The sequence below is a fragment of the Panthera onca genome, chromosome D4, assembly GCF_046562875.1.
Source record: "Panthera onca isolate mPanOnc1 chromosome D4, mPanOnc1 haplotype 2, whole genome shotgun sequence".
Classification (NCBI taxonomy): domain Eukaryota; kingdom Metazoa; phylum Chordata; class Mammalia; order Carnivora; family Felidae; genus Panthera; species Panthera onca.
In genome coordinates this window covers 6,536,115-6,552,521 of record NC_138351.1, presented here as the reverse complement: position 1 = coordinate 6,552,521, position 16,407 = coordinate 6,536,115, and positions in this window count along the sequence as shown.

The following is a 16,407-nucleotide window of genomic DNA, read 5'->3' as shown; positions in this document are numbered from 1 at the left end:
AGAATGGAGAGCCCTGAACCATGGTGGGTCCGTCCATGTGAGGACCCCCCAGGGACCTGTGTCAGTCCCTGCAGGTGATGCTGGAGGACCGGAGCTGCTTCTGCGTCCTGAAGATACTCCACTTTCTGAAACGCAGAGGTCCTGGTACTCACCCCTTTCAGGAGTCTGTATTCTTAGAATCCCTAAACTGGAGACTCCCAAGTTCTTGGACGTTAATGATTCCTCGAGAAGTAAGTACCTTTCTTTTTCCAAAACCACGTATGTTATCTAACTGAAGTGTGTCCGTTAAGTGTCCTCTAAGGTTCAAAACAAATCCACTTAGGATCCGAACTTCTAAAGCCTAATCACCTTATGCTCTTTTGTGCTGTGAGGTCTGCAAGATGTTGACAGTTGGGGTTCGCGAGAGCATTTTGATCACTTTATGATGTCTTGTGGATAAAGGGTGCCCGATCAGATGAGTTTTGAGGCTGTGATTTAGGGTATTATGTATGTAAACCGAAGCACTTTCCAACTCACCGAGTGCTAACTGTGCATGAGACATTGCAATATGTTGTCAGAACAGCTCCGTTCCACTTGTCACATCCAACGTGATAGATTCAAAATGAATAGATTCCTTGCACTATACTGTATCGCCAAGTTGGTTAAAAGTCTGTCTCCATCATGTTAAAAAGTTCTTCATCACCACAGTGGTTCTTAGTGACAGCAAAGGGCCGAAGCATCCATTATTAGAAAACTTGAAATTTCAAAGGATCCATGAATGCTCTAGAATGTCAGAAAGCTGTTAGAAGTAATGCAGTACCAGAAATAAGGTTAAAAACCACCACGTTGATGGAAAAGGATGAAAGAGAATGCAATCAATGGCAAAACACAATGCTATTTTGCACACGAAGCACACGCACGATGTTAGGAATCATGGAAGGAAAGATATAAGTGGGCAGAAGGAGCATGAGAAGTGTCTATGCTTTGCAGGGTAATTAGGATTGGAGTGATTACAATGGGGGGCTGGGAACGTTGAGGAAAAACAATGAAAACAGAACAAGGGACACTCCTGCACAGGCCACGGGGGTTCTTCAGGCCATGAAGTGGGGGTGCACTTGTCTCCCCTCGGGCACCGTCACTACTAACTTCCCGTGGTTGCATCTTATGTAGATGGTATTTGGGGGAGGTTGTGCCAGACCCTAGCACAGCTCTATCCCTCCCTGAAAGTCCTGGGCCTCAGAGACTCCCAACGTCCCACTTCTGCCAGTCGGGGAGCTTAGTCTCAGGGTTTTGCCTCCTGGCCTCACCTCAGAACCTCCTTGCTGGCTTCTGATTTGCCTGGTTTGTCTTCCGTTGCCCCTTCTCTCAGGCCAGCCTCCTGTGGGATGTCTCAGGAGGGCAGTCTGGCTGGACTTTCGTCTGCAGGACCCGGTTCCCGCCACTGACTCTGTTGTCTCCCATCTTCCGGAGCATAGACATCAATACGTGGGCCAACCCCACTCGCCTGGGACTGGAAACAACTCGGCCTGCCATGTCCCAGGGCCCCAGGCACCTGCACTTCAAATCTGACGAGGAAGGCACTTGATGAGGGAACAGGCTTAAAATCATATAAGGCATCGCATAGTCACTGGCAGTGAAACGCGTTGCTGGAGACCGTTGTACCCACGTCAACAAATGGCGCAAGAGAGCAGACAGGTGTGCATTCTAATGTAGTTAGTGCCAGCTCTGCTGAGAAGCGGAACCAGAGTGCAAGACTGCTCATCAATGGGACAGACCCGTCAAATATGTCCATTGCCAAAGTGGGTTGGGTCTAGGAGCTCTGAGAGACCCAAGTAAGCGACAGCAGCAGTCTCAGCCATCGGGAACTTCTTACAGAGGGAGGAAAAACCACCATTTAGAAGACGGGACTACTGTCAGGTTCTGGGACGTCCTCAGAACCCAAGGGGGTGGACAAGAGGCCAGGTCTGAAGAGGTGAACCGCAGGGCGTGATGAGCATTGCCGTATGACAAAAGACCTGATAAAGTAAGGCAAAGAGGCTTGCGGACTCGAAAGAAAAGCAGAGGGCAGGGTGGCCCAAGCAGGAAGTGAGGGTTGGTATCTGGGAGATGAAGTTACAAGGATCGAGGACCAAGAAAGAACATAGGAAATTGAAGGTCAAGGTCAGAATCAGGGACAGACCTGGTGTGACTGCCCAGAGGGCAGGGGGGGGACAGGGAGTCTCCTCCAGCCTAGGACTACCGCACAAGTTCACAGGCTGGTCATGGGGTGAAGCACACTGGAGGGGAGAGGACAGGGTATTCCGAGGGACCAACTGGGGGCACGGGCATCCTTAGATTATTGAATTATGGCCACAGTCATGGCTACAAATATATAACCAGGCATAGAGTCTAATTCTTTTAGCCAGGAACTGGATTTGGGTTTGGGGAAAATCAGAGAAAACCTCTGCTTTCTCCCTGAACAGCCATCTCTGTTGATTGGCAAGTCTCGGTGCTATTAACCCTCAGTGTCTTTGACCTTCTAGATCAAACCCCTGCTTCCAGCCCACATTGCCTCTTTTCCTTGGATTATTTTCCTTCGATGTTCATCACTTTTACAAAATTTTTTAAAGAATTACTAAATCCACAGTTTAAAAATAACTATGAAGTGTTTGTTCCGGGGGGTGGGGGGAAGATACTGCAAACGTCTCACATTTTTCTGTTGGACCCACTCAGAATCGTACTGGATAAAACAGAGAGCCTTTGAAAGCCATAAAACTTAGAGCAATTGTACTTTTCATTTACTTGTTTCTAAAGGTTGTTCACTGAACTGAGTCTGCAAGTGATATTTCAGTTCATCGGCCATCCACACGTATATTTTAGGATGTGCTCTTTCCCAGAATTTGAGAAGGTTAAAGCTAACGCAGGCCATCAATCTGTTATGTGTTTGCCAGAAAGCCAAGTGCAGTTGAAGTTCATGTGATCAAAGAAAAACAGCGGAGCGATAACCCGGGGACTTGCAGGCACTCAAACATTGAACGAGAGTTTTTCAAATGGAAAAAAAAGTGTGCACTTTTTCAAATCTCGTCCTGTTAAGATAAAAATAAACAGGATTTTGTGTATGAAGGGGATTTTTTTTGACTCTACATCACAGGTAAGCATATTTTAATTTATTGTTCCGTAGGGTATAGAGTCTTGATTTGTCTCCCAGGTCTTTCCTTCAGAACCAATTCTGAGAGCTTAATAAATGCTTCCTCGTACCACGAGGTCTTTGCATGTGCTGTTCCCTTTCCCTGAAATGCCCTTCCCTCCTCTCCTTCATTAACAAGAGCAGTTCTCAAGCTGCTGTCATCCCCTTGTAAGTGCCTCTGTTGGGCATTTTCTGAGCTCTAAGCCTTCATTTCAATTGTCACAGAGTATAGAGAGAGATTTTATTTTGTAGTGACTTGTCATCGCCCTCTCTTGACCATAAGCTCCAGCAGGGCAATGACCGCTTTTTGCTCATTATGGTATTCTTCACATCTGGTTCAGCAACTGTTTGCTGAAAGAACGAGTGTGTGTAATGTGCATGCCTGTGTATGTGTGTGCATTCTGCACACAGCTCTGTGGGCATGTGTGTGCAGTGCGCATGTCCGTGTGTGGGTGTGGGCGTCGGTATTCTTTCCAGAATGATCCACAGAAAGCCAGAACACTGAGGGAAGAATGGAAGGGCATGATCTCTGTAGGAAAGAACTCAAAGGGGACCCGAAAGGCCAGGGCCTTCCTTGGACTTACCTGCTAGGCCTGGGCAGTTCAGCCCTCAGTTGCCCTGCAAAAGCACAGCTCTGGGACAGCGTCATTGATTTATTTAATTTAGTTCTTAAATGTTTATTTATTTATTTTGAGAGAGCGTGTGTGAGTTGGGGAGGGGCAGTGAGAGAGGGAGAAAGAGAATCCCGAGCAGGCTCTGCACTGTCAACGTAGAACCCCATGTGGGGCTCGATCTCACCGGTGGTGAGATCATGACCTGAGCAGAAATCAAGACTCGGATTCTTAACCAACTGAGCCTCGCTGGTGGCCCTGGGACAGTTTGAGAGTGAAAGTCTCAGACTGCAGGATGGCAAGGATGGAGAATTAATGTGTCAAGTGGATGGTCATTGTTGAAGCAAGATGTATATTCTTGGCTTAGAGCAATGCCCATGGGAAGAGGTTTGGGTTTTCACAAAGGTAAGTTTGACTCTCAGAGGCAGGAGATCGGTGAATCTCCAGGAAGAAGAGCCAGATAGGCTTTTGGAGACCATGGGAAGGTCATGTTTCTTCACTTGAGATCTCGACACAGGCAAGTTTACATCCGGTTTCAAGCTCTGTTGGGCCACATCACAAGTCCCCTTGGATATCTAGCCCCACACCATCAAGGACGTGAGTTACAATCACTCTTCCTTATGTCAGTAGTTCTTTGAGAAACTGAGGGCCTGTAAAGGCACTGGTCTGAGGAAGCAATGGTCCTGAATTTCGTGACTGCAGAATAGGGTGAAAAGACACCAAAGGGCGAGCTGAAAGTGAAGAAAAAAAAACAGCATCTACAAAGCAGGTGAAAAGAGAAGCTGATGGGAAAGAAGTCTCTATTTTCGCAAAACTATAGGAAGACTGATCTCAGAAGAGCAAGGGTAGAGGGTAGACCCTCGGTGAGGGATGGAAAATTGGGGAACAGAGGGAAAGACAACAAGATTCGGGGATCTGCAGGAAGACACGGGACCCCATTGATAAGCAGGCCTGGCCTTGGCAGGAGGAAGTGGGGCTTGGGGAGTCTCCAGAGGTTTCCGAGCGCAGTGCAATTAGATCTGCGGTCCAGAATGACAATTCAGCTGTCCCTGTGCAACATGAAGGCGAGGAGGAAATTGTATGAGGAGGAGACCAGCTGGAATGATCAGAACATCAGCCAATTAAAAAGAAAAAAACTTTTCTGTGACCTATTAAAAACTGACTGTACATCTTATTGAAAAAAGGGGGGGAGGCTCCACTTAGATATGCCAGGAAGGGGAGGAGGTGACTCGACATCAATTACCACAGGACACTGACACCAGTCAGCTCAGGCTCGTGTGACTGCAGCACGTGGAAACCCTCCCATGACCGCATCACACGGGACGGGGGGTCAATCGGGAAATGTGAAAATGATTTTGGTAGTGCGTTCAGTGAAGGTGTCTTTGAACTGTTAGAGAAGGAACAAATAAATTAAGGAAAATATATACGCATCGATTGTAATCTATTTTCTGTACCAGACTCATCGTCAGACTTGGCAGGTATGGAATCTGTAAACTGCAGAGCCAATTTTATGACTGGAGAGATCATCCTGATAATAGCTCTGGCAGAATTAAATGCTAGGTCAGCAAGCTTCTAGGGCACTAAATGGAGTTGGGTCGTATGACAGATTATATGTACTTTGCATCACATAAGATCCATAAATTTAGGAAACAGGATAATTTTGTCCTGCAAGTGGATTAATCGCTTTAATATTTTCCAACTTTGCCGTGATCTTTAGTATGTGGCATAATTGATTTCATCTCATCTTTCCGCTTGATGTTAAATATAAAGAAAACGGAGTAACCACGAACTGCCAATTTCTCTGATAGATTTTTAGACATACGGTGATGGAACTCCCGATACTTAGAGATTTTTACTATTTTGATTTGGTCTTTATTTTTAGATATACTTTTACCTGCAGCTGTGATCTCTAATAGGTGAAGTTGAGTAAATACTATGCCATGTTGCTCTTAAGCCCCCAAAGCCTTCATCTAGAGAAAATATAGAAAATCAATGCAAAGTGTCGAGGGTTTCGGGAGGTAAGGCTTGAAACTATGCTCCTTACAGAGATTAGGTACATTGAACATCCTAATGACCCTGCTAGAAACTGGCAGAACTAGACTTGAATTCAGGTCCATCTGACTTTCAACCCCCATATTTTTAACCACCTGCCACACTGCCTCTTTCCAAAAACACAGAAATGCAATATTTAGGCACTTTTTCCTTCATTTGTTCAGAGGGAATTTAGTTAAGCATCTCTAGTATGACCTGTGTTGAACACAAGAAATACAAAGATAAGAAAAAAGCGGAAACGTTTGTCGAAATGGATTTTGTGTCTCTATACTGTGACATTAAATTAAAGATTAAACTGTACACAAATATTTCTTTGGGATGTATTTTATTTTCCACCATTTACTCGCCAGCCAATGGCATTAGTGCAAAAGACATAGGACGCCATTAAATAAGATTTTTTTAAAAAGGGGATTGAATAATATTAGAAAGCAGTTACTTCTTTACGCACACATCACTTACTATTTCCAAGTCTACATAAGAAGCTTAGGAAAGCTGGTTATTCAAAATGGCTCCAAGTCAGTGGCTGTAAATGAACAATCCCTTTGTCCGATTAAGAGCAATAGTCGCCTGGTGTGGTCGCCTGGGTGGCTCAGTCGGTTGAGTGTCCGGCTTTGGCTCAGGTCATGATCTCACAGTTTGTGAGTTCGAGCCCCGCGTCAGGCTCTGTGCTGACAGCTCAGAGCCTGGAGCCTGCTTCGGATTCTGTGTCTCCCTCTCTCTCTGCTCCTCCCCCACTCGTGCTCTATCTCTGTCTCTCTCTCAAAAATAAACATTTTTTAAAAATTAAAAAAAAAAAGCAATATCCTGAACATTGGGTGATATTTGGATTTAGCCATCAAAAGCCTATTCAATTCATAATGCGCAGAATGGCTAAAAAGTAATTACAAAGTCGTGCAAGTCTGCAGTGGTGGACTTTGCCAATTTTGGACACTGAGTCACAGCTCTGTCCCCAGCGCTCCCTCTGCTTGTTCTGACTTTGTCCTCATGGTCCCGCTTGGTCCCTCGTGGTCCCTTGTGGTCCCTCGTGGTCAAGAGCAGTGGAACAGCCCTAAGCTGCACAGCCATACACTAGACCAGACACGGAGAAAAGGAGCATCGTTTTACTCACACAGTAAATAAACTCCTAGTTGTTACTCTGACTGAACCTCTTTAGCCTGCACGCCTGTTCACGATCAATTCACCGGGACAATGGTGATGACAGCCAAGCCTCTCTGAAAGGGACTCCGAAGCTACCAATAGTGCCAATTCCACAAAATCCTCATAGGTTGTGACATGGGAGTGATATGTACTACAATACGCTATGACAATACAAAATACATTTATGACTTTAGATAATTTCGAAACAACACCCAACAAATTATTGATTTCTCATAGTGTCTCCTATTTAATCCAGTGCTATTGATTTGGAAGACCTTTGAGTGTAATTTATTTATTTATTTATTTATTAAAAAAATATTTTTACTGTTTATTTTTAAGAGAGAGAGAGAGACAGAGCTCAAGCAGGGGAGGGGCAGATGGAGAGGGAGATTCAGATTCCAAAGAAGGCTCACAGGCTCTGAACTGTCAGCCCAGAGCCCAACTCGGGGCTCAAACTCGTGAATCAGGTGATGATGACCTGAGCCGAAGTCCGATGCTCAACCGACTGAGCCACTCAGGTGCCTCTTTGAGTAAAATTCAAACGACCCTACCTGCTCGCAGTGAAATTACATCTACTTACTAAACAATTTTTAAATGTTTAGTTATTATAAAGCACTTCTGTGTTCTACTATTGAATTCTCCTACGTTATCTCTTTGAAAGAAGCTTCCATCTCAGAAAGTAAAACAAAGATAATTTGTGATTTATTTCAGTTAAACTTGTCTTTTTTTTTTGGATGGAAAGGATCCTTAAGATTAAAAGAAAAGTGTGATCGCTGTAGTCCGAAGGTGTGTATCTTCTTAGTTGATTATTTTCTGGGGAAGCTGAAAGTGGCTCTTACTTGTTTTGTGAATTCGGGCGCGACTCTACATGTCCCGTCTTCAACTCGGTGCCGAGTCTTCCCAACAAAATGCACAATAAAAATAAAGCCATGAGGTCCATTCTTCCACCAAAAAATTCATTGATTTCTTACTAAAACTAATTGCACATGAACAACAGTGGAAGAGAAGATATCCAATTTGTTGAGTTACTTTATCAATCATCCTTTTAAAATATGAGATTTTAGACAAATATCACTAACATTATTATCGGAGACTGAGGTATTCAAAAGACAACTTAAAACAGGGAATCGGCCTTTTACCTCATTTGCAAAATAGGGTCATAAATGAAGATTTTTCCTGAAAGACTGACATCTTAACAAAACAGATTTAATGGGAGTTTAGAAATACTGAATTGAAACCACTCGACACTTTTATCTAGCATATCTGAGGTTTTGAAATTGTGTCTTTGGTAAATCGAACGAGTTTAATCGTAGATTGACTAATAAATCTAGCAACAGAACCAAGGACTGCTAAGATACTTGCTGTCATCTTTTCTTAAAACTTTTACCAATTGAAATACTTTAGTAGAGCTCTGATGACAGAGAAAGACCCATGTCCAAGAACCCGAATGATTCAATGAAGATTAGGAGAGTTTTGCTGAACAAAGGAAGGCAGTGATTCAATGATGCATCGGATTCATAGAACAAATAAGAGTTTAGAGATGTCAAAGCCATGCATAATGCTGAGTAAGGATCCTGAAAAACACAGGGACTCACTCACTTGTCCAAGGTCATACAGCTTGAAATGGACCAATGGTCCTCAATCCCACCTCTCTGCCATGACATCAAATGAAGGCTGAATTTCAAGCCCCTATCCATGTCCTCTCTCTTCCCAGAGTCCCTTCTTAGAAAATATTGTAAGCATTTTATCCACATTCTGATCTTGGTGCCCGCGTTACACACAAAGCATTTCTCGTGGTGACGTACTTGATGACATAGGCTGGGTACAGTCCTTATTCCTTAATGATAGGTACTCCATAAATGCTTACTAGTTTTTTTTTTTTTTTATTTATTTTTGGGACAGAGAGAGACAGAGCATGAACGGGGGAGGGGCAGAGAGAGAGGGAGACACAGAATCGGAAACAGGCTCCAGGCTCCGAGCCATCAGCCCAGAGCCTGACGCGGGGCTCGAACTCACGGACCGCGAGATCGTGACCTGGCTGAAGTCGGACGCTTAACCGACTGCGCCACCCAGGCGCCCCAATGCTTACTAGTTTTAATAGATTTCAACACATTTTAAAATACTTTAAGCTGTATTCTAAAATTATGTAATTGGAGCCATCCCAGATGTATATTTTCCGAGCACAAAACATGTCTGCAAGAGAAAGACGCTAAAGTCAGAGAGCGTTGCTGTCTTCCAATAGAACAGATTTAGTGAGCCACGTTACTCTAAGAAATATTTTCATAAAGAGATGAGAGTGTTTTCTCTTTTTCTTTTTATTACTTTCATATTGTTGAATATATGGCATCAGAAATATGCATAATTGTATTTAGAGAAGTTCCCTTTAGGAATGCCATCTCTAGTCACATTCTAAATCTTGGAGTCATAACAACATCTCTTGCAATGCGGTATATGTACTCAGTAAATGCAAAGATTTCTCAACTTGGTATATTTGAGAGGACACACAGGCTTCATAGAGCACATTCATGGAATGTTTTTACTTAAAGGAAAAGGATAGAAGGTAGCAAGATAAAGATGGGGAAGCAGGAGGGGGTCCAAGCTCCGAAGCTCCCCAGGGCTCTTATTCACACATACAGACTGCCTTCTGGATCTTGACTTTGAAAGCCCAAAGCAGACATTCTCGGTGGGCTTTTAGGCCCCTTTGGTCCTGAAGTTAAGCTGGGCGTCTATCTAGCTATGCCAGACGACAACCATATTTATTCAGTATGCTGTAATTTAAAACACTAGAAACACTTAAACTTAAAGTGTCTCATTTCCTTGTAAAATACTTAGCAAGAGTATTTTGGACTGTGCCTGCCTTCTTTTCAGCACACGACTGACAAGATGGAGTGGCCATCTTTTCTGTGCCGTGGAGGAATTATCCCACAACTTTCTTGGGATCAGTTTCCAACATCTTATCTTTTATGTTTTTCAGTGTTGGGAAACATTTTTGAGAATTGCTGTCATGTGAATTTATTTTCTTATGCACAGCAAAAGAGAAAGGGTTTCGACAGCAGAACTCTTAGCAAGTCATATGCCCAGGAAACAGCGGGTCCATCACTTCTGAGAGAAGACACAAGTGTGGGGTGTCTGGGGGCCTCTTCTTTATTTAAAAATTTTTTTAATGTTTATTTATTTTTGACACACAGAGAGACAGAGCATGAGCAGGGGAGGCGCAGAGAGAGAGGGAGACACAGAATCCGAAGCAGGCTCCAGGCTTCGAGCTGTCAGCACAGGGCCCAACGTGGGGGCCCTACTCGGGACTCAACGCAGGGCTTGAGCTCACCAACTGTGAGATCATGACCTGAGCCGAAGTCGGACGCTCAACCGACTAAGCCACCCAGGCGCGCCTGGGACCCTCTTCTTATAGTAATCACCTCATATATTCAGGGAATGTCTGCCCTCTAGAGTGTCAGGCAGTTAATCTAAGTCCTATTCCTTTACGTTCAATTCATGTTTTTATGATTTCTTTCTGTAGTTATGAAAAGTCGTGTCTTATGGATTGGAGAACTGTTACTTTCTTAAATTAGATGCATGTACACAGTCCCACAGGTGTTTTTATTCTATTAGCAAAAATCTTAACCGTTTCTTCCTGCTGTTTCTATTTTTCTCCTTTTATTGTTTCTATAAAAAGATGCTGGTGGCTGGTCCCCACTTATGTCACATAAATACCAGTGGCTGCAGATTGATTTTAGAGAGAGAATAGAGGTCACAGCTGTGGCCATCCAGGGAGGGCACAGGAGCTCTCATTGGGTGACCAGCTATGTCCTGATGTTCAGCGACAGCAGGAGGAATTGGAAGCATTATCGGTGAGATGGAAGCATCTGGTATGTTTCTTTATTTAAAGGCCCACGTGTTATTTTAACCTACATTGAGTAGAGAAACCAAATCTACCAACTTATTTTGAAAATATTTCCTGAGAGACAGTAAGGTCCATGGTGCACTTTAAATGCATTGCATTTGATGAATTCCTAGTAACTGATGAAGGGATAAAGAAGATGTGATTTATACATACAATGGAATACTACTTGGCAATGAGAAAGAATGAAATGCTGCCATTTGCAACAATGTGCATGGAACTGGAGGGTATTCTGCTAAGTGAAATAAGTCAGTCAGAGAAAGACAGATAGGGTATGTTTTCACTCATGTGTGGAACTTGAGAAACTTAACAGAAGACCATGGGGGAGGGGAAGGGGAAGGGGAAGGGGAAAAATAGTTTCAAATAGAGAGGGAGGTAAATCATAAGAGACTCTTAAATACAGAGAACAAACTGATGGTTAAGGGGGGGTGGGAGAGAGGGGACAATGGGTGATGGGCATTGAGGAGGGCACTTGTTGGGATGGGTGTTGTATATAAGCGATGAATCACAGGAATCTACCCCCAAAACTAAGAGGATACTGTATACACTGTATGTTAGCTAACTTGACGATAAATTAAATTAAAAAAACAAATGCATTGCACTTGTATAAGTTGTGTGGGGGGAAAGGTAGAGCATTTCCTCAATGGGAATGTGGTGTGGGTGTCTAAGAAATCAACAGTTATTATAATCTATTTTTGTGTTGTTTAATTATGTAGCCTTTGGCCTGGCCTGTGAATTTTTTCACATTAGTAAAAGTTACTTATTTTTTTCACTTTCTGATTTAATCTGGAAATTCTAAAAGACAGTGGACATTTGAATGTAGAATAAATGAACAGGTGTGTTGAGGGACATAGCACTTCCCTGGCAGGAATTCATGGCACCGGGTGGCCCCCTGTTATTGGGTCGTGGAACCCACAGGCTGTAGGAGACTCTTGATATTATCCTATATTTGTAAATGGCTTTAGTATTTGTCCGTCTGGGTCTATCCACTAGCCACATTAATGTTGACTATTGATAAAGGTTCACATCCCTTATCAGCAATCCTGAATTACAAAACTATCCAAAAGAAACAAGGACTGTCATGAAGTCAAAACCTGGCTGAACCTGAACTCATAAGCAGTAAAGCCTAACCTGACTGATGACATTTATAAAGTCTTTATCTTATTTAATATACATGTAAGGGTTTTTTTTTTTGGTTGCAGAAATCATAATGCATACAATTTTGCAGAATGCATAATGCATTTTTTTTTTTTTGCAAAATCATGATGCATATGATTATCAGTATATGGCATAGACACAAGGTGACCTTTCCAACATGTGAAAAAGCCTGAATTCTGAATCATCTTTGGATGAGTTCTCACCATCCACCTTCTCACCAAGGACTTGAGATCAGGGACTGGGTAATAACCTACCAGTCCCCGAATGTCGGTTGTTCAAATGGTTTATATTTTAGCCTCCATCACTTATTAAAAAATGCTTTATATTAACTTCTATTAAAAGGGTTAATGAAGTCTCTAGTTATGAATGCTATTTTTAAAAGAGATACCCTTGTATTAAGCAAGTGTGTGTGCGTGCGTGTGTGTGTGTGTGTGTGTGTGTGTTTTCATAATTACTTAAGAAGTTTCACTATCTGTTACATTTTAGGCAACAGCATTACCTTCAGGTAATACCTTATTTTTACGACACATCCATAGTAAATAACCTGAGTTAAGCATCAGTCATGCCATTATTCGAACAGGATGGAATGACTGTGAATGCTAAGGAAAATGGCAGATGTGTGGGAGATGTGGGCAATTGTGTTTCTGCTTGCTGCTTGCTTGTCTAAGGAACCGCTTGCCTAATAAGACCAAATGCTCAGAAGCCATGTCAGGATAAAAGATTAGTCAGAAATCCAGCCTAACAGTGCCTTGTGAACATTCTGGAGGCAGGCAAAGGGATTATTATAGGATGACATTCTACTGACCAAAGCAGTAGACTGATGATCGCGGACAAGTCCGTCACTTTCCCTGATGTCTCGTTCCTGCTTATTTCTGTGAGAATTAAGAACCAGAATCTCAAAAGAAATATATGACTTGCGATTCATTGTGAAAATTTCTCGAGGCTGCCCTGTAAACCAGCAGATTTAAAGCTAAGCTCATTACTTTCCATTTTGAAAGGGACTATTGTGAGCTCTGGTCTGAGCTCCCCCTGCAGAGCCTTAGAACTGTCATCAGATAGCATATCTGCCCTGCTAAGAAGTCTGGCAGCTGCCAAAACAGGTTGGCAGAAGGCTTTGGCTTTCAGCGGCTGTAGAGGCACCTGTCGGGCCACGTATTGACAGCGTCCTGAGGAGGGCAGACTCCTCCAGTCCCTGCGTGTCCTCCTTAGCACCTGTTTTTCTCATGGTGCTGGGAGCTGTTGCAGTGTTTACTGGTTAGGGTCCGCACCCTCTGAACTGCTTTCCCTTCCTCCTCAGAATCAGCGAGCTGACAACCAAAGACCCATCTGAAGGGAGGCCGTGTTGGTGGCCTCCGTTGTACTGAGGCTCCATCTACCCTGGGGACTGTCTTCTAATGACCCTCGGTCATCTTTTCTTGTCATTTATTTATTTGTTTGTTTATTCGTTTATTTATTGAGAGAACGAGTGAGGGAGGGGCAGAGAGAGAGAAAAAGAGGGAATCCCAAGCAGGTTCCACGCGGTCAGCACAGAGCCTGATGCAGGGCTCGATCATGACCTGAGCTGAAATCAAGTCAGACGCTCAACTGACTGAGCCACCAAGATGCCCCTCTTCTCTTTTAGCTTGCATTCACTCTCTTCTTTATATGGCTCTCTCTATCACTTGCTGTGCTAGATACATATTGCTGCATGACAATGTTGCCACAAACTTAGCAGCTTGGACCCAAACACATTTATTATCTCACTGTTCCTGTGAGTCGGGAGGACAGGCGTGGTTAGTTGGGTTCTGTACAAGGGCACACGCAAGGTGTCCGGCAGGGCTGGATTCTCACGCGGATGCTGGACTGGGGAAGAGTCCACTTCTAGGCTCACTCATTTGGTTGGCAGAATTCTTTCCTCACCGTTGGAGAACCGAGGGCTTTGGCTTTGGGTTGTTCATCAGCCAGAGGTCATCATTGGGTCCTAGAGGCTGCTTACAGTTCCTCACCAGCTAGCCCTCCCCCCTCCCCCCAAAGAGCTGCATGCTTTATCACTGCCTGCAAGAGTGAGTCTCCAGCAAGACAGGTAGCCATGTTATGCAACTTAATTCTGCATACACAGTTACCTATGTCTATCACCTTTGGCGGATTATATAGATTAGAAGCAAGTCACAGGTCCTGTCCATATTCAAAAGGAAGGAGCTATGTAAGGGCACACCAGGGGACAGAAATCATGGGGACGTCCTTACCAGATGACCAGAGTCATGGCGGCTCCCAATGATTCATGCCCTTCCTAAATGTAAAATAAATTCATCCATCCCAAGGTCTCCAAGAGCCTCACCCCATGATAGCATCTGCTCAAAGTCCAGAATCTCCTCATTTAAGTCAGTTCCTGGTGTGAATGAGACTCTTGTGTGAAGCTCGTCTTGACTGGTTGATCTGCATGTAAGTCTCTAGGACCAGCGTCCAGCTTTAATTAAAGTTACCTGTATCCTCCTCCTGCCTCCCACGTGCAGTGGTGGGATAGACATTGATAACAGGTGTGGATATCCCCAGTCTAAAAAGGAGAAACAGAAAAGAACAAAAGGGTTGCTGGTCCATAATAGTTCTGAAACCCAGCCAGCCAGCTGTCGGGAGTTTCTTGATTAGGTTTCCAAGAATGAGAATAACCTTCCATAGCTCTTGTTTCCAGCCTATGGATTCTTGTTTTAGCCATATGAGTTGTCTTTCCTTCTTCATGGGGGTAGTATGTATTTGCAGTTGAGGGGTTTCATTACTCTGCTTTCTGACAACACAATTTTAGGATTTTGGTAACCCCCTTTCCTTCTGTACTCTATCTCCTCCAGTCCAAGCTGGTGAGGTTTTTACTGACATAATTTTATCAAGAACCTGTGGGTCTCCCATGCATTTCCTGGAGGGGGGCTCACGTTTCTAGACAAAAGCCCCCAAGGTCTTTTCTGGATAAGGCCTTTCTACCTGGGGTTCCTGCTGTGAGGGCTGAGGGACAACACTGTTCAGCTTCTTCTTTTCTTCTTCTTCTTTAAAAATTTTTATTTACTAGAGTGAGAGAGAGAGAAAGAGAGAGCTGGGGATGGGCAGAGAGAGGGAAAGAGAGAATCCCAATGAAGCTCTGCATGGCCAATGTGGAGCCTGATGAGGAGCCTTCATGAACTGTGAGATCATGACCTGAGCTGGAACCCAGAGTCAGACGCTTAACTGGTTGAGCCACCCAGGTGCCCCTCTTAAGAAGCCCCAGCTTCTCAAAGGCCCTCAAAGGTTCTGTGAGAACATCCTTGATCATTTGAAAGGCCTTTTTAATACTCTGGTCATTTGATGTTTCTGAAGCTTAACAAAATTCGCACAGTCACACTCTTGGCTTTTTCTGTCTGCCATGTGGATAGGCTGTTGGAAAATTTCAAAACAATCAAAACCTGGATGCTGTTTTTCAAACAGTGCCCCCCACCTCCCAGTTTCTCTCTCTCCTCTTACATTTTACTCTAAGTAGCAAGTTTACTATGTGCAGTACTTGACGATAAATACTACGAGCCAGAAGGTACCTGTATCTTTCCTTGGAAATCTTTTTAGTTACAAGACCAAGGTCGTCACTTACAAGTCCTGCTGCTTCTCAAGCAACCACAGGAGGGGATTTCTGCAAACTCTTCTTATTACATCACAAAGATCTCCCTTCTTCCAGCTTCCGATAACGTGCTTCTCATTTCCTTTAGAGCTCTCACCGTCAGCAGCCTCAATACCCAAATTTCTACCAACAATCTGCAGTTCTAGCCACAAAGGCAACACCATGACATCAAGTGCTCTTTTCTCTCTCTTTCTCTTTTCCTGTCTCTGCCTCTCTTCTCTTCTCCTGTGTTTTCCTCCCTCAAATCCATTATCTTTCTTTTCCTCCCTCTTCTCTTTCTTCTACAACAGAACACATATAGACTACCAAACACATTTAAATCTCATTCTGCACCGATAAGTCTCCCTGTTTCTGCCTGGAATCCTAAGAATGATGCTGTCTGCTTTCGGAAGTCCATCTGTCAGCCCAAACACAGGACTCTCACTGCAGTTGACCTAAAGAACCTTCCTACAGCAGTGCTCTTATGAGGGGTGGCAGCCGGGGGCACGTGTCTGCCTGGTAGGCATTGGTCTGGAACACAGGGCTGGGAGAAATCAATAAATAACAACCAGATGTTGGAGAGTTTAGAGGGCCATCATTTAATCCTTAATCTGTACGCTCTGCAATAATTAGGGCTTTGTCGTTTTCATTAAAAACTCATCAGAACTCTAATTTAAAAGGTTATTATAGCTCTTATGAATTCAAGATGAGACTTATTATTCTGAATGCATTGACAGCTTAAAATTTAAGTGGGTTTTCTTATCATGTAGTCTCTATATGTAAGAAAAAGTTTCCGTTTCTAAGAACAGGTTGG